The sequence below is a fragment of the Aedes aegypti genome, chromosome 1 (assembly GCF_002204515.2).
Source record: "Aedes aegypti strain LVP_AGWG chromosome 1, AaegL5.0 Primary Assembly, whole genome shotgun sequence".
Taxonomy (NCBI): Eukaryota; Metazoa; Arthropoda; class Insecta; order Diptera; family Culicidae; genus Aedes; species Aedes aegypti.
The window spans coordinates 60,008,353-60,030,013 of NC_035107.1; the positions used below are offsets into that span (position 1 = coordinate 60,008,353).

At 35.6% G+C, this 21,661-nt stretch overlaps 1 protein-coding gene across 5 annotated transcripts in view; it reads right to left on the reverse strand.

Annotated features, from left to right (window-relative positions):
• Positions 1 to 10,587, reverse strand: part of LOC5564154 — a 133,318-nt gene extending 122,731 nt beyond the window's left edge. For 2 of the 5 annotated variants that reach the window (XM_021857586.1, XM_021857606.1), the window contains exons 1-2: positions 10,511 to 10,587; positions 2,170 to 2,542 (exon numbers count right to left, since the gene is read on the reverse strand). The gene's annotated coding sequence lies outside the window, so the exon portion shown is untranslated. Of the gene's footprint in view, positions 1 to 2,169; positions 2,565 to 10,071; positions 10,458 to 10,510 lie in introns of those variants that run through there. The other 3 variants (XM_021857600.1, XM_021857590.1, XM_021857593.1) reach the window with 3 other exon arrangements.
• Positions 10,588 to 21,661: the final 11,074 nt, after the last annotated feature.

Below are 21,661 nucleotides of genomic sequence, written 5' to 3' on the forward strand. Positions count from 1 at the left end.
GAAAAGATGTTTTGTATTTTGGGCAATTTTCCAAAATCCACCTAGCCAAAAACCTAAGATTGTCAATCATCGCCAAGACCTACATTCGGCTCTCATCACGACTAATGATTTCAATTATCCGAAACTGTATAATAACCCACATCCCTGGGTTTGGATCACTCACACTTTGACTGACTTTGGTAGGGAACACGAAGCTTCGAACCAAAACAACAACACAATTCTCGCTCAAACAAAAATCTTCATAACCCAGTTAAGTAACAACACCATGTAGCGCGCTCAATCTTCCTTCCACTCGTCTTGCGCCCAGGCCCATTAACCATCATCATCATCTAGCGCGGTGCTCCAGCAAGTTGGTAGCTGTATGGTGAATATTAGGGCCCTCATTACGGTGGCCCGTAATGATCAAACTAAAAAAATCTTAAGTTACACCCTCACCTTTTAATTTTTGTTTAAATGTCCAGAAGATTAAAAATGCTCAGTTTTTATTTTCACAGTAGCTTCTAGGGCTCCAAATGAATAAATTTGAAAAGTGTAACTTATGGTTTGAGAAATTTGATAATTATGGTCCACCCTACCCCACATATTCCTCCACCGTCGCGAATACCCAACAAACAGAGCACACCCTGTGCATACACCCGGAGTTGTGTCAGGTTAATTACACCCCACGTAATCACCACGGCAACGACCAACAAACTGCGGCGCCGCCGCCCGTTGCTATTGGAAACACCGCATCTCACTTGCTCCTTCAGTGGTGCAAGTCGAGCAAAGCGGCGCACCTTAACTTTTTTTTCTCCAAGATTGAAGCGCAAAAAAGTGGTATTTTTCATGCGGAAGCTGGTAGGAGAAAAAATTGCAACTCCACCAGACGTAAATTCCGTCGGTGGCATAATCTCATATGTGGCAGCGAAATTTACAGATTGGGCGATGTATTTCCCAAAAGGCATTTCCCAGATTTAAAAAACTAATAGTTAGCCGAAGATTGAAGTCTCATTTTATGTTTCCTGCTAGTACGCGAAGTTGAAACCACAAATTGTACTTTTATTCGATTCCGGAATTCCGAAATTCCGAAATCGTTTCATGGGATATTTGAAATGTAACAAGGACATGATCAGAATCAAAATCAGCATGAGAAACTAGTTGGCTACAAAGGTGACTAGAGCCGGTTAAGACCAAATTTATCGTAGAAAGGTTTCTAGAAAAGGAAAACCAAGTAGGGCTATCAGGGTATTGAATTGAGAAATATCCTGAAGAGCACTCATCAAATAAAATTCTGCCGTTGGATTTGATTTGAGAATTATTTCATGAGTGATGTTTGGCATTAAGGTTACCAATGACAAATAATTTTGACATATTGCGAGTCAATTTCCGCAAGTCAGTTTGAAGCAAATTAACTTGCTGCCCAGTGCATAGAAAAAGCAAATGGGCATATATAAAAGTATATTTATCAAGCTGTGTTTCAACAGGAACACCTAAAGTTTCAAAAAATGTAGTTTAAAATGACGAAAACAGTTGATGTTTTATACTCCTATGAATGATGATTCATTCCACCACAACTCCATCACATGCTCTATCCAGTCGATCATTACGATAAACAAAAAAGTTTGGATCCAGCTTTCAAATAAGTTTAAATATTAACGACGGAAGAAAATTAGCTTGTTCGAGATTCTGCCTGGGGAATTCCGGCCACGGAAAACGTTGCCGTCCATCTGCCTGGTACGAGCCTCGATGGTGCGAAAGGCAATCCCAAAAGTTAGGCTTATGATTGCCCCCGCAATTTGCACATACAAACTTTTTTGTATCTTTTTTCATAGGACAGACGTCCTATGAAAAAAGATACATGCATGTAGCATCCATGCGGCAAAGTTTGGTACTATGGCCCCACTTTTGACTCCGACGGCACTGAGTGGGGTTCTGAAAATTTCCTACAGGTTTTTGGAAATGTTCCTATGTCACACGGAAAACGAACATAAGTCTGCTTTTCATAGAGCTTCGATATTGTGTAGATCACTTTTGTTAAAGTGAATTAAATAGTATTTTTGAGAAAGTCGACTGGAGGAAATCCAAGTAAATCATTTATTCCGCTTTTGATCTCTTCAGATGATTTATAGTCACTTAAGAGACTTTTCTTTATCACCTTGACCGTTCGTTACTGGAGGGAAGATTACTTACCTTCTAATTCTAATGAAGCTTGCTTGTTGATGACTCGAAACGTCGTTTGATGGCTATTACTTTTAGATGCTGTTGCAGCTTTCCGATCTGCTTCAAGAGGGCTTTCTTCTGGGCAAACGACCGCCCTGACCGCAACCACACACAGCAATTCAATTGTTTTCTTCACTTCAGTGCCCAAAAACAAAATCTTAATTTGATTTTAAACGCCGCGTTTCACTTGCTCTCGACACACGATCTCTCGTTCTCTCTCTCCCTAGCTAGCCGAATGGAAAACTATGTTAATGATCACTTTTACAGCTGTTTTCTTCCAATGGTTCTTCAGTCGAATCAGAAACTTTTATTTAGCATGTACACTCTGCAATCCAAGTAGGCACTGAAAAAATCATACAATCACACTAGACGATGATGAAAAAAAATCGCGACACTCTAAAGCGAGAAAATGCGCAAAACCGAATCTAAAACCAGAAATCACCAATGCCAAGCACGTTGTCTCTCTCTCTCCGCACGTTCGTTTCACCAATCACTCTTCGAATCTCCCCCATTCAAGCAATAGTCATCGACAGTAAAGAATGTATTTGAAACAAAAAAAAACAAGCGGTGTGAATTTGATATCCCCAGCTAAGACGGCGGCGGCGTCGGCGACGGCAATGACAACGACGTCCTCTCTCATCCAAGTGTGCCTTGATATCGACTCTTCGGTTTCCCTTCGTTGATCGTTTGTCAGAGTTAGAAAACCAAGGTGCTCCTCAGATCGTTGATATTAGAAAACAAAGATCTCCATCAATTTCTACTGTTTTTTACTAAAGGACCTATGTAACAATGATATAATCTCGCCTATCTTGCTCTCTTTCGATTATAACAGTGAAATACTGAAGCTTTTGGGAAGTTTTTCGCTGAAAATCGAAAGACAATGTCCTTGAATAGCGTTCCATACAAAAAAAACGCAACAAAAGAGGGTAATGTGGCTCAGTTATTGATTTAAGAGAAAGTAAGATATTCTCTCAATGTTAGATGGCTCCTTTTGAAAAGTTACAAGAACATTCTCGCGTAACTTTCCAAAAGGATCTATCAAACATTGAAGGGGTCTCTTTGTATACTTTCTTTTTAGCTTATAGAGCTTAGTGACATTTGAACACACGAACACTTGAACCTTCTTCTGTTCCGTTTCTTTTTTGTGTGTGGAACGCTTGCAAAGGACTTGGTTACATAAGTCCTTTTGAAAAGGAATTCTTTGCTTATCAGTCGGTTCCTATACACGGAGACGGGATTCAACTCAATTTTGGGTTGTTTCAACGTAATTCCGTAGTTGAGCCCAATTACTTAATTTTGGCTAAATATCCAAGGTTACCATTAGGTAGTTTGCCTTTAATTCCATTAGAAAAAGAATTTTGGGTCAATTTTACGCATTTTTTGACGATTTTTAATAAACGACATAACTAAACATATTGAAGGTTGAATGGTATCTTCAGCAAAATTGTAAGTTTTAATGAGATGAACAAGTTTGCTGAAGTTTGTGTAGGGCTATCAGATTTGAAGATAAATAGTTTGGAATTTTTCGTCGAAAATTACACTTTAGTTAAACTGTTATTGTTTATAAACTCGTATTTGGAAAAAATATTCAAAAATATATGTTAAAATTCAAGTTATATCTGATGTTCTGTAAACAATTCATACGAATCGGTCCATAAATAACTGAGACCTAGCTTACCAAAGTTGGTCATTTTGTATGGAAAATCGAAAAAGTTGCAAATGTTTTGTCCAATACTGTAGTAGATCAATGAATCAATTAAATTGTCCAAAGACTTAAAACAGTTTTATAGTAACAAGGTATTTCATAATTGCCTAATTTTTGTAGGGCTCATGAGTTTTTAGGCATTGCGGAGCAAATATAAGCATGTAACAAAAATATGATTTGCAGCACAATAATTTCCATTTATTGTTGTTTTGTACAAGTACTGTATGTAATGAATTACTAGCAGCAAAAGAAGCGATAGTTGTAAGACAACAAATGAAAAGCTTAAACCATAGATGAAATAAAGACCTCCCTGTTCCTTGCAGTTGCCTAAAACTTTATGGCAAACCTAAAACTTGGGTACCTTTGGCAATACCAAGAGACCAAATTCAGTGCTTGAAGATGTGTGACAGTGAGTGCACATACCGAACCCGACTATTATGTCTTTATTCATCTCTGCTTAAACCGTTTCTCAATATCTAGTTCCATGAAATTCAAAATTAACTAAGCTCTACACGTCTATGAAGTCCACCCAATCTATATTTGACAGCAAAAGAAAGTACAGCTCCTACTACATAACTGGATTAGGGGCCCAGATAGCCGTAGCGGTAAACGCGCAGCTATTCAGCATGACCATGTTGAGGGTCGTGGGTTCCAATCCCGCTGGTCGAGGATCTTTTCGTAATGGAAATTTTCTCGATTCCCAGGGCATAGAGTATCTTCGTACCTGCCACACGATGTACACATGCAAAAATGGTCAATCGGCAAAGAAAGCTCTTATCAGATGGAGTGCACAGAATAAAAAATCATTGCAAATTTCAGCGTAAAATCATGAATTCCCTTTGTAATGCCAGATTTTTCACAAATCTACAATACACATCGTGTAAAATTACATTACAATAATGTAAATTTCCGCTATAGATCGGTATAGATTCATGATGGACTCTAACCGATCACACCAAAATTTGCACAAATTTACATGATGTTGATATAATTTTACACCTTTTGTCATGTAAATTTGCGACAATTTTGACATTCTTTTTATGTGCATGATTTAACGCTGAATTTTACATGAAAAGTTCTTTCTTTGTGTGAATTGGCATATGTTGGCTATTCGAGTTGATGTTGAGTTCACAGCAACTATTTTTTACCACTGTGCTAAACTTGACGTCCAGACTAAACTGGTATCCAAAGAATCCACAAACCAACTTTGTTTGAAGTCCACATATCTTTCAACAGCTCTTTTAAGTTGTAGAATCTCGGGAATTCTTCTTGCAACTTCCATGGATTGTGAGTTTGAGTTCCATCGAACGCAATGATGGAATGTATTTTTAACTTTTCATAAAATTTAAACAGCTATTACTGCTTCTTCTCCCTTAAAATAGTGTTTATCTTACGCACCCTTTCACACTGGGCCAGAGGCAGAATTTAAGCAGACAAAACCTCTAGCGCTTTGGGGTGCGTCTTAGAGCTTTCTCGTCTTCGGCAAAATTTCAGAACGTGTAAAAATATGACCAGTTGTTGAAGACAATAAAGTTCTAGGACTTCAAAAAACAAAGTAATGGTAAAAAATGTGGAAATTACTAAAATTTTACGTTTTGTATGTACTTTTAATGTCAAAGCCGTAAAACGTTCCATTTCAAACACCATATGTCAATCAAATTCTAAAATGTACATGTGCTGTATGAGAAAAACTTTTATTTTTGAACGAAAATTTCAATTTTTGGACAAATTATTGTAAAAATATCATAATATTTAATATTACTTTACTCAAAAGTTGTAAAGTTTTGCGAAAACTGATCAATGCTCCAAAATACGCTATATTTTATCTAACAAATGTCAAAGTGTGCCGGGTATATATTTGAGATACCTGAATTCTAAATTCTGAAAAAAATTCGTATAAATAAAATAGAATTGTTGTTGTTTTCTTATACAATTCATTATAATCTAAAATTTGCCATACATTCTGTGAATTGTGATTTAAGTCAGAGAGAACTGTCTCGTCATGCTCATCACAGAGTATGAAAAATAAATAAAAGTAGGTCACAGCGAAGTTTCAGTTGGGCTACTGGAGGTCACACAAGAGCCATACTATTATATGAAAATTTCTATATATTTTAAACTCCGTATTTTGGAACATTGATAAGTTTTTGCAAAATTTTGCAATTATGTGAGTAATGTGATATAAAAGTTAAAATATTTTTACAATAATTTGTTCCAATATTGAAATTTTCAATCAAAAACAAGATGTTTATCGAATTTGAGTGACGCATGGTGTTGAAAATGAAACATTTTACAATTTTGACGTGAATAGTAATATTTTGTAATTTTCACATTTTTTCACCATAACTTTGTTGTTTTATGAAGCCCTAGAACTTTGGTGTCTTCGACAACTTGTCGTATTTCTACACGTTCTAAAACTGGACAAGTAGAGTGTAGATCAAGATGGGCTTGCCGTTTCTCCGATGTACCGTTCACATTGTGTTTAGCTTAAAGTAAAGTCTTCAATACTAGGAGAAAAATAATTATTATTGTTTTCACTTGAATTTTCTAGCCTTCTTTGATTTCTTTTTTCCATTTTTGGCCTATGTACTACGGATAAATGAACAAAATCTTGTAAAAATTATTTTCAAATATTTTTCTCTACGAAAAAGGTCATGAATATGTAAGAATGCAATGTGGGTTGGTAACACCCAAGTACGTTTGAGTATCCAAAGGCTTACAATATCAAACCATCAGAAAACATCTAGAAAAGTTAATATCATGTATTTAATTTTGGCCCAAAATTTTATACATGGCCCTTCCAGTATATGGTTTTCAGTAACAACTGGTGCCAGGTTCATCTAAACTTATGGGAACTCGCAATCCAAGCCTGCTGTTGCCTCTTTCTCTGTTTCATTTAAGTAAAAAAAAATCCTTGACCGAATGGATCAAGACATTTCATACAGAGAGCTCCATTTGAAATGAAATTTCATCTCAGCTGCGTACTGCGATCAAAGAAGATTTATTTTCTTGACAATTTCAGGCAAGTAATTTCCCTCGCATCGAGGTAAGCGATTCCTCTTCTTGTCAGCAGCAAATCAGCTTTAAAAGGCCCCTACTTGGATTTCTATACCAAATCAATGCCTGGCCCGTAACGCTGGTAGATCACCTTTTAGTGGTGCGTTACGGGGTAAGATCTACCATATTGTACTCTTGTTGTATCTGTTCTTGTGAATACTTATAAGTTACGGTCGGAAGAGTTTAAGAGAGTAACAAGCCACTAAGACCCACCTATTTGTCCTAGAACCTAGATGATGAGGAGGTCGAAGTGGAAAAATGGCTCAATCAGCATCAGAGGTTGGTTTCAACTCATGAGACAAGTAATTTCGGAGTTCAAGAGTTTATCTTCCGATATCTAGGAGGGAAACGATTCCGAATCAGTGGAGTAGCAGACCTCCTAACTTCTAAAATAAGCTTCTTTGTATCAAGGAATTTAAATGTCTCATGCGATGAAACCTGTTCACAGTTTCAAAAAACGACTTTGAACCTTATAAGTAGAAGCAATAATTTGATACGCTCTAGAATACCGATGCATGATCAAAATCAGACATGCACTAAACAAAGGACTCGGGTATACCACAAAAGATCAAAGAAAACTGGTCACAGTGGTTCATTCCGAACAGAAACAGAAAAAAATGCCTAGCACATCTCTTCTCCTTTTTAATTTTTATTTTTGTTTTTTTTTTTTAATGTAAATAAGTAAATTGTTATGGTTTTGCCTGTTTATAAATTTGTATCTGCCGATGAATTTTCCCCCAGAAAGTCCAAAGTCGCATAACGATTTATGTTAAAAAAATCGTTTATGTATCATATTTTCACCTCACCCGCACTTTCCGATGGATGAAATCAATTGTTTGATGAGAGGGATTCCACGGAGGCATGATCGATTCTGATCGACCATTTCAAAAACATCTGAAACTTTGCACAGTTTTTCAGTTCCATATAAATCGTCATTTTCCGATATCAAATCTTCAAGTTGAGTCACGACTAACTTTTCAAAAAGGTGTATGTGAAAATGGTTCAAAAATATTCAAAAAGCTGCACAGCAAAAACGGTTCGTTCGATTGTTAGACAACTAAAGAAACAAAGTTAGACAACTAAATAAAGATTCCAAAAAAAATACACACAGTAAAAAAAATTTTTTTTTTGCATTAAAAAACATCATTTTTGTCACAAAAACTCAAATATCTCAAAACCCTATCGGAATACCAACGTAATTTTTTGAGGGAAAACGGTCCATTATATTAGCTTTCTACCATAAAAATTTGGTGATGGTAAGCCTTTTTACTTTTTATTTTTTTTTTTCAAATGTAAATTGTTATAGTTTCGACTGTTTATAAATTTGAATCTGCCGATGAATTTTCCCCCAGAATCAGAGTGTTTTCAATAGTCTCCTTAAAAAGGGTTTAAGTAGGCCTGGAATCTTTGTTCCCTATAATTATCTACCTAAATGGTCTGGATATAGTATCCCTTCGTTCTGGTTCTCTTGCGTAACCCAGAATCTATATACATAAAAATAGAATGGTGTTTGTATGTCACGAAATAGCTCACCAACGGGTTACCAGATTTAGGAAGTTCTTCCACTATTGTATTCGTGAAGTATTTCGGCGTGTTTGTGTGCACAAAAGGTATGGACATTCAACGGAATAGTCCAAAAACTATGAAAAAAGGAAATTGCCAATGTGTGTGAGAGTTAGCGTAGAACAATACAACGTTTGTTTGGACCACACGTTTATAATATGAACTAAATCATGTGGAAATAACATCTCTACCAAGAGCTACCAACTGTTGGTTTCAAAATCTCAGCTGTTTGCATAACAGGCTCTTCCTCATTTTCCAATCCTTTTTCCTCGAACTTTTTAGTGCATAACTTTCGATTTCTAGCCGAGAAATTACCTTCATCCACTTGTAATAAAGATTCTTTCTAGAACGCGAGATCTTTCTTGAGCAGATTCTCCTTGGCGCTTTCAACTCGTCGCTTTTGTAACATCTTAACTCTAAGTAGCCCGTCTTTCGTTTTGGCAGCCATGATGACTTTGCAGCTCACAATTTCAAAGTAACAAGTTTATATTGTATCGATAAAATAACACTATATGCTGTTACATGCAATGAGTATGCTGATAGTTTTTCAGATATGTCATTGCAAAACCAACAGTTTTTCATTGATTCGAAAGAGTATGAAGCGTACAAATTTTAATGATCGCCAACATCGTCTTAAGCTGAAATCGCTACTTACTGCTATTGCTACTCGTTGACAGTTGGAACAAGAATGATTATTTTCCATTGCATTCTAAAAGTCGTCTAATTAGATTTCTACAAAAATCAATGCCTACTATCAATAAATTCTCCAGAGCACGTTCTTGCGGTTTGTCGTTAAACAAATTTAAAAGCAATAAAAAAGGGCGTAACTCAAAATTCTGTAGATCTTTTATTACAAATATTCTCCCAAAAGCAAAGAATACTCACTGGGACATACACAGCTAAAAAAATGTTGTAAAATTAAGTTTATTTTGATGCACATATTTGGAGCATCAAAATAAACCTAAATTTCAACGACCAAACCATTATTTTTCAATCGAATTCACTTTAAATTTACACGATCATGTAATAGTCAACCAGTTTTGATTGAAAATTAAGCGTATATTCATTTAAGTTTACATGATGCTGTAAAAATACACGAATTTGATTTAATTTTACACTAGACTTCAGTTTACATCACATTTAAAATTAAATATTTTTTTCTGTGTAGTCTGCTTCTCAGCTGAGTGTTCTTATGAGCACTTTCACAGTTATTAACTAAGAGCTTTCTTTGTCAAAGTTGTCATTTTTGCCTTCGTATATTGTGTGACAAGTACGATGATACTCTATGCACAGGGAAGACAATGAAATTTCCTTTTACGAAAAGATCCTGGACCGACCGGGGAATCGAACACATTCAGCATGGCTTTGCTATGTAGTCGCGGACTCTAACCACTCGGCTAAGGATGGGCTTTAATGATGTATTCACTATCGTGTTTAGAATAGCACAGAAATCGACTGACGAGCACAGATTTGATGGCGATTTTTCTTCTGAAACTAACGATCTTGAGACCACCGTGACAGTCCCTCAAACCGACAGTACTGTTTACCAGCTAAATCCCGTGCCGAATCAAGCAGAAACCGATATTTTCACATTCGATTATGCCGATTTCACAATTTTTCGTCTCTTTTTTTCCACTATGCTAGTTCGGGCTCAGATCATCGGCTCGACAATTCCCAACCGCGGCGCATAACATCCAATGCCGCAGGCGCTCGCGGCTTGTGGGCTCTTCAAAGCGCCTTGCAGCCGTACACTTCACGTGGCTCTCGAAAGGCAAAACACACTTGGCGCGGGTACAATAGCGTAAAAAAAGCCTTATGTGCACTTTGGTCTTCAAATGCACTAAACCAGCAACATAAATTAGAAAACCACCGCGCGCACACACACAGGCGGTCTGTTCAAGAAGAGTCACTCAAACAGGGGGGGCGCCCTTGCAGTAGGCTCTGGATGGACACTTCGCGCGATGTTCTTCGAACAAACTTATTCACCTTCGAAAAAACCGTAGTAGGCTGTCTTCGATCACAAACCGCGCGCGTCTTCTCAAAACCACTGTTTATCGAAAACTAACGCGGCGCACATTTCTTTGCGGTCGTTCAAGTCCCTCGCGCTGTTGGACCGCGCGGGCGCGCGGTAACTCACGCTCGCGAGTGGCTCTCGCGAGTGATCGCTCGCCGATCGCTCGGATTGCTCTCGCATCAACAGCGCAAACAGAGGAAAAAACGGAAAAGTAAAAACATAAATTCAGTCACTTGATTATGGCATGTTTAAAAAATTTACTCAAGGTACCGCAAAAGCCTACACGCTGCGCGGTTGTGTGACCGGCGACCGACCGCCCAATCCGATCTTTTTTGCTTTCTGCAACCTGTTCGATCTGCATGTAGCAGGCTTACATCTAGTAGGCTGGCTCTTTACAAAAAACAAGCGTAGAGAACAGTGTTGATGCATAGGTGGAAATAGCACATATTTTTTTTGTGTTACACTTTCAAGTCCAGTTTCTTATTTTATATGATTTTCCAAAACTCTCAAAAACGTATAAAACAATAATGCACTAAGATTTTGTTGTATGTATCACGTTATATAAGGTATTTGTTATAAAAAAAACACAGAAAATAACTAATTTTTATATTATTGACAAGGGTAATTATGGTGCAAGACACATCTAATATAAATAAAACAGGGATGGTATTTGTATATCAGGAATTGGCTTGAGACCGGTATATTCCCCACCCACCCTTCATAACGTATTCAGTATAAATATCTTTCAAATTTGTGTGAGTTGTAACATTTCAAGGACAGCATTAATGATTAGTGTTGAAAATCATACCAAACGTCAAGAACCCGGGATAGAAAATTGAGTCGCAAACAAGGCTGGTAAAAGCTGAACTCTTCCGTAGAATTTATTGAATACAATATTATTAATAACCAGGGATTGAATCCTGAGAAAATTGAGAGTATCTCTCACTTATCGCTCTCTGTAACAATCATGATTCAATGCACACCATAAGAGTCTGTATATCGTCTACTGCTACAGCTCTGATTATATCGGTGGGATAACAATGCATGATAAAATCCATCTAAAAAAGTTCCAAACCTGGGGGGCACAATTGGTATTGGGTGTTCGGAGATTTTTTATCATGCCAGTAAAGTAAAACATTTGAGTGGGTAGGCCCCAATGGTAAACAAGCGAAAAAAAAATGGGTATAACCATCGCTTTCTCTTTGGGTGTCTCCTTCGCTGTTGCTGTTTATCAAGCTTGTTACAACTTGCGAAACATTGCCGGTCATGGACCGATACAGATGCGATGTTTATCTTCGCTTGCTTTGATCGTGCTACGAAATCAGTTGGAAACAAATTCTGCAATGCCTAATTTTAAGTGAGATTCTATTAACGACGCGAAAAAAAAACTGTTGCCCTCTATGATTTACAACTTAATTGTTATTTGCTTATAATAATGGAAATCCAAGTATAAATCTGAGTTAACCAATCGAAATGTCACATAAACTAAAAATGACGAAACTGTTTTTATATTCATCTGATAATGCTTTCAGTGGGTCACTCAGCGCAAGTTCAACTGAGTTGTCAGCTCTTGATTGTCTATAAATACTCGCTAATTCGAATTCCATAAATTAAATCTCTATTATCAGCAGTACTTTCGTTTAACAACGACCTTCGGATTACGCATCCCCCAAACAATCGCATCGGTCGACATGCGCTCCACCGCACAGCTAGGACAAAATCCAACCACCGTGACAAGAGAGCAAAAAAAAGACTATGCGCAATCCATTAAACATGTATTTATCTTCAATTATCAAGGTACCACCGGGCGTTGATGAAGGGGGTAAATGAATTAATTTCTCCCCTTACACCGAGAAGAGGCCCCATGACGGGGGGGGGGGCTCTTCGGTTTGATTGTTTTGATAAAAACTGGGTTAATAGCGAAAGTAAAGCCATTCTCTTCGGGCTGCTGTTACGCAGAGGTTTTGATTTAGATTTCAATGTTGTCACATTCGATGCCCGATCAATCAAAGCAGTCGGACGGTTGCTCAGCACGTGTCTATTGACCGCGAAGCCTTCTTTGGTCACAAAGGTGGCCCATTTGTATGTAAAAAACAAATCTTGGTGTAACCTAAGATTTTTGTAATTTATTCATAATGGGCCATCCTATTGGTCACTTGAAACAAAGAACCATCAGCACTTGCACTTACCAGACCACGAAAACGCGGTGGCCAGTCAGCTTCAAACAAACATTCCCGCGGGTCACACGGTTTTTCACGCTCGACATGGCATGCGTGCTGCTGACGTAACCCTTGCTGTTGTCCCCAAACAGCAGCTCGCTGAATGGATAAACGGTCATCATGTGGGGTGCCATAACAGAAATATGTTGTCATACACCCTTCTTTTCTTCTTGTGGACCGCGAAGACGACGACGACGATGGGGTCAGATATACTGCTTCTCGGTTCACCTCGTTATCGCTTACAACGGTCGCACACTGGAACAGATTGCTGTTTTCGACGGCCAAAATCTCTAGTACCCTGGGTATGCCTTCAGGAAAGTATTTTGCATTAATTTATTCTTGAAGTTGACCTTTTACGTTCTAATCTGGGGGCCGATTTTCAAGTTCAAGGGGGCAAAAAATTGTAAAACAGAATTTGGGGGGCGAAAAATCCAGAAAGGGGCGATAAGGCTAACACGGGAGCATTTGAAAATAATTACTAACAACCTTTCGAGGACATACATCTGAAAGTTAATCAATTCCAAACTCATCTAATTACAAGACTATTTTACCATAAATCGTTATATCTCTAATTATGGTAGTTTTAAAGTTATTGTCAGACACAAAATGATAGTTTTATGCATTTTTTTATGCAGGTTTTTAATATCATATGAGTTTTAGGAATTGTCGGTATTTGAGATTTTCATAAGGTCGAAATGAGTAATCACAGATAGCAATTAAAACACAACATATTTTGGACACAATTTTTTTAAAGAAATTTTTGCAAATGCCCAAAATTTTATATAAGGAACTGTACATTTTGTTTGGGAACATATATTAGTTTAGCTAATGTTTCTTTAATTGGCATCCAGCATAAAAAAAAATACAGTACCTATTTTGAAGATTTGGTTGCTCTCATTATTATCATTTCTTACGGTACAAATCATATTTTGAAAAATTTAGTGAAGAAAAATCGGCTTCCATTGATAAAACCACTGACGAAAAACACTCTATTTAAAAACAGATTTCAAGAAATATCAGAAGGCTTCGAATTTGAACCTTCGGAACATCTGAGTTTTTCGTGGTGTTAGAAAAAATACCCTTTTTTATATTGCATAGAAAAATGATTTGGAAAACATTCTGTAATTCCATATATTTTCGCAGGGTTTTTGGATGGCAAACAATTAATCGTTCCATAAAAAATATAAAATTTCCATAAAAAATGCAAAATTTACCAGTAAAGAAACAAAGGTAAAATCAACAGAAAAGTTAAAAATTTACATAAAAAAAATAAAGAAGTGAATAAAAAAAAATTCTCCATAAATAAAAAAAAATTGAGCAACAAATAGATTCAAAAGTGCAGTAGAATCGACAATAATCTCACTAAAAATATCGAATTTTACATTTCAAAACCTCAAAATGTCCCTATTTTCTTCACAAAAAGCAAGAAATAATTATAAATTTTCCAAAAAAAAGCCAAAATATGCAATGTATAAATAATAATTCGCCCACAATAAATCAAAAATTTCCATTCAAAAAATCAAAAAGAACAATAGCAGTAAGGTACCGTGGGGGAAGTGTATCAGTGGGGTAAGTGGATCATTTGGCCATATTAAGCATAATTACTTGAATATTTTGAATATTTTTGCACCATCGCTTCGATTGAGGTTATATTCTTACGTCTTCACTAATACAACTGTAAACCTGGTACTACTTGTGCACTAACACAAGCAAACTTGTTTTCTGTCAATCAAAAATCAATTGCATCTCTGCCTAAAATCAAATACTATTAGTTTTTTCAACGCATGGTAAACGTTTTAGTTCTAATTGAGTGAATCGCAATGAAAAATTATTATTATTATTATTATTATTATTATTATTATTATGCTTTATTAGAGACACTTTACCACATATCTGAGTGGCATTCGTGTCTGGGGATGAAAAATTATGATTTTCATAAATAAATACAGATATATTGGACATGGTACACTTCCCCCTAATTTTTAATGGGATAGGGTAAGTGGATCAAGTATTATTATCATACATTGGCAGACTGCTTACGCGGATTTTAATAAGTTTTAAAATCCTTTAATGTTGTTTTCCTTTGAATTGTTTCATCCCAAGCTCAAATTTGTCAAATTGATCAGAGAAAATTTTGATTATTCCACCTAAAAGTTTTTTACAGCCTTTTTGGTATTAAAATTGAATTAAACAACAAATATTGCAAAGTTCGAACGAAACTTTCCGTGGTTTGTGGAAGCTGAATTGCAAAAGAGCAATATATACAAGTTCTCCAATTGAACGCATAATCGTAAGTTATTTCACCAGATCGATTGTACTAGATAGGTAATACAAATATCACAGACAAACAGACGTCACACTCTCATCGCCGTCCATCGACCAACTTTTTAACGATCGATTCGAATATATGGTAGGTGGTCAATCGACCAACCGCAGCGCTCGCGTCGTTTTTGTTTGTGTTTGACGTTTGCTCACTACAGCCACCTGTTGGTCAATCGGCCAACCACAGTAGTTTTAGCATTGGGCGTACATGTTTTCGCGACTATGATTTTTATAGCGATTTGTTCTAAGTGTTACGTCTGTTTCTCTGTGCAAATATATTAACAAATAGAATAAAAAGATTTCAGTTTGCCAAACAAAAGTAAATGTAATTACTATTTTCAAATCATGTGTATCTTTAGAAAACATCATTAGAAATAATCCTAAAATACTGCTGAATTCCCATTTGTCCAAAATGGACGAATTTACTCGAAAATAATCTAGTTGCAATGTTTTTATTTGTTCGAATTAGTGTGAACTAACGTTTTGATATATTTCATAATATTTTGATAAAATAAAGATTTTTTTTAATTTTAAAACTAATTAAATATGTAACATAGCTCTAATAACAGGAATAAGAGTAATATCTCTCTTACTAAACATAATAACATCACATTTGTTTTGAGGATAGATTATTTTTATTGGTGATCCACTTACCCCACCATGGTGGGGCAAGTGGATCATGTGGTGCAAAATTTCAAGTTCTTGATACTCAACACATAACAATCAGAAAAATCGAAACAAATAACTATTAAAAGTATATTAGTCCCTCATCCACATAAAAAAGTTTGAATAACATCATTCATGTTAGCTGTACATAACAATGAAGTTGACTTTTGATTTTACTGTATCCACTTACCCCACGGTACCTTAAATGCAAAGTTGCAATAAACAAACCCAACTGAGCTTTTCAAAATGACAATAAATACATGAAAATGTTGTAGAAAATTCCAATATATAAGTAAAACTTTCCATAAAAATAACGTAATTTTCCAATAATGAGTAATAATGTGTGTAATGGATTTCATAAATTTTCAGTCAAACAGAAGCATTGTTTTCACAGTTGGAGCTAATTAGTCGTCGTATGTAGATGTAGTAATTGCATTTTAGACTTCGATAATTAATTAAGTAAGAATTTAGGGGAGGGGAGAGTGGGTAGATTGGCCGAGTTTGAAAAAATATTTCTTGCCATATAGAAAAAATTAATGTTTCATACAAAAAATCATACATCGAGGGGAGGCGAGGTTTCGAAAAATCACAAAATAGTTATTTATGCAACAAGATGCAAAATGATGATTTTTTCAGCACGAGTCGCACATTTATCCAACAAGGCTCGCCGAGTTGGATAAATACGACGAGTGCTGAAAAAATCGAGTTTTGCAACGATTTGCATACAACATTTTTTGTTAATTATGAAAAAAAAAACATTTAAGTGAAATCTGTCTAGGATCATAAACATATTTTAAGAGAACCCACGTGGACATCCTTGCGTCGTACAGGCTCAATATTTTCCAATCAGGTAGGCTGTGATACATACCGACTACATGACTGTCACAAATTTCCACGCTTTATTGATAGATGCATGGAAGTGATCAAGATTCAACAGATATTCGAGGACAGGCCAGGTCAGATACTGCATGCAATTTTATACCAAATTATGCAAATGGCACGTGAATAGCCAAATTGTTGGCACGCACCGGAATTTTTGGGAGTAATGCAGATGATTCTACTGCCTCGTCTACGTTTTGCTAGACAACCCGATGACGAACCAGAATCGCATACACGAATATCGGATCGTCTAATAAATGTATAGCAAGTAGCAAGTCACTAAAAACCACAAAGTATTCCAAGGACAGGCTGTAAGAACCATTCAGATAGTTCGATGGCGTTTCTCAAAACAGTACTGAAAAGTGTTACTTTTCAGCACTCAAAACAGTGCTGAAAAGTAGCACTTTTCAGTTCTGTTTCTTTTGTTAGGAAAATTAGGCCGTTATGTTGCTCATTTCATTGATGAAAAGTAAGCTAATAAACCACGGAATAGCAAAAAAATGTTTTTTAATACACCCCATCGTTAGGCGACACAATTTTAATTATTTCGGCAAAGTTGAAATGAAAAATGGAACATGGGATATCTAATCTTCCAATATTGTGCCCTTCATGTAAGCCCAACAGAACTAAATTCGGTCAACACACTGATTTTTGCGAGCTGTTTAAATTTTCGGGTCGAAAACGACCCTAAGTCACAATTTGTAACTTTTTTTACGGAAGTTCCCCTAGGGGTCATTCAAAACTTTTGTTTCCGCAAAAACAAAATTTCCCACAAAAAAATAATTGTCAGATAGTTTCAAATTGCTAGGTTAATTCAATCAAAAGTTACAATGATTTGAATTTTGAAATGGGTCGAAAAAGACCCAAGGCCCTTACTAAGGTTAAACAAGAAAATGATCTGAACTTCAAAGTTGCCTTGAACTTGAGTATTGTGTCAAAACAGTAGAAAATTAAGACTGGAATACATATGAAGTATGCATCGACAGTAATCTTGATGTTAACATTTTTTTGCAAACAAATCATGATATTGACAGTGCTCTCGAAACTTTAACTAATTCCATTGTTGAAGCAAGGAGCATTGCAATTCCAAAATGTGTAGTGAAATTCAAATCCGTTATTTAAGACGATTGATCCGTGTCAAAAACATGAAGAGAAGGCAATTTCAACGCAATTGTGATCCTGCTATGAAAATTCTGAAAAATCTACAAATAAAAACGGTCACAAATAGGAAACAAAACATTTGAAAATAAAATTGTTCAATTGAACCTTGGCTGTAAATTATCAAAAAAAAATAAAAAAAAAAAACCTCAGAAGCCAATTCCGGCTTTGAAAGCAAATTATTACTAACTGCGGAACAGCTCAAAAACTTGCTATGCAGTGTGAAAGCGTGGACTTACTAGTCCAATAGAAAAAAAACTTGATTTTCCTAACTCAGGATTTAAAAAACATTCTCAATCAAGAGAACGTTTTCGAAAATTCCTGGGAGACTGATTTGGAAGAAGTGAAAACTATTATTAAAACAAAAATTAAAAATATGAAAGCCCATGGCGATGATGGAATTTTCTACATCCTCATCAAGAAACTTCCAGAAAGTAGCTTATCATTCTTAGTTGATATATTTAACAAATGTTTTCATTTTGGCATATTTTCCTGACAAATGGAAAAATGCTAAGGTTGTACCAATTTTAAACCAGACAAAAATCATGCAGAAGCGCACGGTGTGCTGGAACACAGATGTACGATTAACTCAGCTTGAAATGCGATTCTGTGCTAGATTTTTATTCACCACACCGTACGACGAGGACACAGTTCATAGTAACAAGTAAGTACAACGTTTCCTTCTTCTTTCAGGCACTCTTAGGCTCTTCACTTTACAGGTAAGTCTTTTTAAGTTCAAACGCACTTTATTTCTTTAACTTATTTACTTCTACTTCTACTTAAACTAACATAACTGCAATATTCACACTAATTCAAATTATAGAATTTCACCTCGAGTGGGTGGTAAACTGATCACTAGTTTGTTGATTATCTTCTCCGCTGATTGATGACGGTAGTAGATGGTGTCGAGTTGTCGTCGCAAAAGAGACCGAACACGATTCCTCTTCGGCTTTTATAACGGGTCGCTCCACCATAAACATGGTTGACCGGATAGAGCGAGATGGTCCAAAAACGCAAGTTTCTGCAGGGATCCATTGTCGATGAAAGATGATGGTTGAACCTATCGGTGATGATCAAGCCATGCATACACGTCGCGTAGACCCTCTTCGCGTGTGCGAACAACAGATATTATCGAACTTGCATGAACCTCCGATCTTTTTTCACTAAAAGTTAGCTTTGGTGGATAAGAAAAGCTTGCAGCATATTAAAAAATCTTTCATCGGCAAAAAATTGAGAAAAGTCGATTTTTGTCATTTTGCCCTCTCTTTTGTATGGGGTTCATAGGAGAATAATAGAGTTACACTAATTTCGATGGATTTCAACCGCCTAAAGACCAATTTAACGTATCTTGAACACGAATGAATCATTAGACGTTCCAAATTAAGCACAACTATTACATACACCTACACAACATGACCAGCCCATGGCAGTATGCCGCATTTTATAAAATAAAAAAAATCACTTGTCGCCTTAGAACAGCTGGGATACCAGTACCAAATTTAAAAAATGAAACCGTTATTGTTTGTACACGTGTAGTTTATAGTCCAGTAGTAGATGTTCAGAATTGGTGCAAAAAGTTTGAAATAAAGCACATAAGTTTGATATTTGCATAAAAATGATCCCCAATACTTTTTTATGTTAATACATCTATTTCAAATATGACTTCCATCAGGGAATCTACTACCACTGTTGTAACATCAGTTTTAAATACCCGCTTCAGCCCACTTTTTGGATTCCAGTGTGCAAAATTTCAGCTCAATTAGTGAAAATTTAATTTATCATCAGTCGTTTAAAGTTTATACCTACGTCATTTTGTATGGGTTAACATACTAAGGAAAAGAATCGTCAGAGGTCATCCATTAAATTCTATAAAAATATGAACGCAAACCCTGCAGGGTATTTTTACAATAAAGAACATTGCCGAAGGCTACGAATCAAAATAATAATTTACAGCTGAAATCAAGGCCGATGCAATGAATCCTCTGGGCTTGAGACTATGTTCTCCAGGGAGTGATGATTTTAGGATATTTGATCGCTTTTGTTAGTAGTTTTGATTAAAAGTTGGATGAATTTCAAAGCAATGGCAACCTTTTTATTATAAAATTCATATTTTATGTTCTGACCTAAAGATTGTGGCCAAACTACTGCATAATACGGCTATCATTCATCAAAATCTCTTATACTTCGGGAAAATATAATATCTGGCTGGCGAGATTACAAACTGAGGGTGGGCTATGAGCACAGTCAGACCCTTGAATGTGGAATGTGGGTTAGTATATGGGAATGCCATTGGCGATTTGCAATCTTCTACGAGGGTTTTCCTCACCCAACAGGGCGTGTGCACCGTGTTGCGGATAGGAGCAAAGGAAGATCAATAGCATAAACTTAAAATAATAGAGCAAAAAGCCGTTCTATGATTAGGTAATGTTCAGCGATCTCCTATAATGTTCTAGTACTATAAAGTTTTTCACTCACTGATAGGCAATATAAAATATCATCAATTTTCTATACTTGACAAGGTTTTGAAGATAATCAATGGGTGAAAGAACTACCTATTGGGAAAGCAATAGCTAAGTCTACACATATACAAATGTTAGCCACTGGGTGACCATTAACCATTAACGATGACCAATCAATCAAATACATTCAACAACTTTGTCCTCTTATTCCTTTATCTTGTACTACCTCTGATCTTAAGCGGCTACCTACAAAAATATTTGATCTCATGATTTCTTTTTGTCAAATTTGCAATAAATGCAATGAACTTTATCCAGCAAAATTCCTTCTATATTCTCTGAATGTTTTTAATATTACTGATGGCTAACGAAATAGCGTTTTTTTGACTAGCAACATTTTTTAGCGCTGTTTTTTTTTTTTGAAAATATAAATTTTAGTTTTAGCTATATGAATCTACTATGGCGATGTGTTCAAACTGTGAGGTTCTTGAATATTGTTCCAGTGGATACAACATCTTTCTCTAAATCATCTAATCATCTAAATTTATCTAAATCTTTCAAAAAATCTGCAAGCAACAAGACCAGTAAAAGTCAATATCACATACAAAATTGCAGTGCTCTATAATATTCGTATGACTATAGGCTATTGAATATTTTTTTAATATTTCTACTATCTTAAGAAAACTCCTTACCTTTTTGAACAACAAATTCAAATGATTCAAATAATTTGGATAAATTTAGAACATTGATAATATTGATTTGTGGCAGAGCGTTAATGATTAATCATAAATTTAATCATGATTAATGATTAATGATTATGATTAATCAAAAATGTTAATCATTAATCACAAAAAATCTAGAGTTAATCATTAATCACTAATCATAATCATTGCAATATTATGTTTTAATCATTAATCATTAATCATAATCATAACACGGTGCCCCGACAGACCGTTATTATGTAAAAAAATTGTCCATCAAATCTGAGTGCAGGGATCGATTCCTGAGGTGATTCTGCAACTCTGAGCCAATTTTTAAAAAAATCCCCAGGAGGAATCTCGAGAAATCTTGAATTGAAATTTTTTACTAAAAATTTCGATATAAACCATGTTAAAATTACGCAATAGCACTAAAAAAACCTACAAAATCGCTAAAAAATGGCCAAACTGTTCTCAATTAGTATGCAATTGTGACTGTTGTTATAATTAGAAATATTTACAACTAAATTATTACAGGAATTGATCAAGTATGTTTTGTTTATTTTTCATAGTTTTCTGATATAAGTTCAATTGATTGTTGTTTTTTTTTGTAAAATCGATTGAAAGTAAAAAACAAATAAATTTACAATTACCAATGTTTGTATTTCGAAAAACAAGAATCTTAGAATAAATGTAGCATAATAACAGTCAGAAGATAAGCCATT